We start from the raw sequence: 1,352 nt of genomic DNA, 5'->3' as shown, positions 1-1,352 counted from the left end.
TTTGTTTGTAACGCTAAAACTTTTGAAAGACGGAACCAGAGTTGACAAATTTGGTATCATATTGCACCTTGATCACCCGGATGACAAATATCGAAATTTCACGTCAAACGGACCAGTAGAAAGGGGTCAACTGATCGTTTTTCTCCTAGGGGGGCCCCCCAAAAAACCTGTCATTTTAACGTTATTCAATACGTGTCACGTGACGTGACGTCAGCTCAAACTTTTGACAGACACAACCAAAGTTGACAAATTATGTATCATATTGAACCTTGATCACCCGCATGACAAATATCGAAATTCCACACCAAACGGACCATTAAAAGGGGGTGAACTGATCATTTCTCTCCTAGGGGGGGCCCCCAAAAAAACCTGTCATTTTAATGTTAATATTACATAATCCAAAAACGCTTAGTCATGTCACGTGACGTGACGTCAACATCCAGTAATGGCGAACAAATGTAAACAAACACTTTGTTTTACCGATACTTTTGTAATTTCTCTTCTGCTTTGTTCTAGAGATTGTTAAACTCCATGACAATGTCTCCAACGTATTTAACTGGTTAAAAATAGTATTTATACAAGAGTTTTAACGAAAAATATCAGGAAAAAATGTACAGGAATAAAAAAAAATTCAGCTTTCAAAATATTCGTCGATAAAAAAACCGATCTTTATATTTACGCTAGCCATTTTGTATATTACCACGTGACCTGCTATCTCTTAAACTGGAGGGGGGGGATCCACTTGAATCCAACAAAACCAGTAATTTTTTTTTTCTATTATATATACATCATTTTCTATAAAATTAAGTGTAGACTTTATAATTAAAACAAAAAATGTTATTCATACTAAAAAAAAAAAACGCTTAGTCATGTCACGTGACGTGACGTCAACATCCACTAATGGCGAACAATTGTACCTATTTACTATGCCTCCCCACGGGACAGAGTTAGACACCAGGGTCGTTTTTTAACGTGGAGAAAAGGTACAAAAATAAAAATTGTCTCAGTCGTGGAGGATTTCTCCTCCACCGAAAGAGAACAAGAAATAGAAGTGCAGCATCTGAAGAACAGATACTACACTTTGATCTTGACCAAAAGGCCAAGAATGCGAACAATTGTAAATAACAACTTTTTTCACAAAACCAACACCGTCTTTCTTTTTTTTCTCTCTCTTTCTCTCTCTCACCCACTTACTCTTCCCTCTCTCTCACCCTCTTTCTCTTGACGTCACACCACTGTTAAACTGTGGGGGGGGGAACACATTCCCAGGCATTATCTCCTATAGATGCACATTTTATTAGAAATTCAGCTTTCAAAATATTAGACGATAATAAAAATATAAAACCAACACC

The 1,352-nt window shown here is 36.8% G+C and overlaps 1 pseudogene; it reads right to left on the bottom strand.

Annotated features, from left to right (window-relative positions):
* Positions 1 to 978: 978 nt before the first annotated feature.
* LOC145242796 (U2 spliceosomal RNA) lies at positions 979 to 1,112 on the bottom strand (annotated as a pseudogene).
* Between the last annotated feature and the right edge of the window lie 240 nt (positions 1,113 to 1,352).

This window comes from Euprymna scolopes, chromosome 2 (genome assembly GCF_053919585.1).
Source record: "Euprymna scolopes isolate OS-2025 chromosome 2, ASM5391958v1, whole genome shotgun sequence".
In the NCBI taxonomy this organism is placed as follows: domain Eukaryota; kingdom Metazoa; phylum Mollusca; class Cephalopoda; order Sepiida; family Sepiolidae; genus Euprymna; species Euprymna scolopes.
This window is presented reverse-complemented; position numbering and strand designations above follow the sequence as displayed.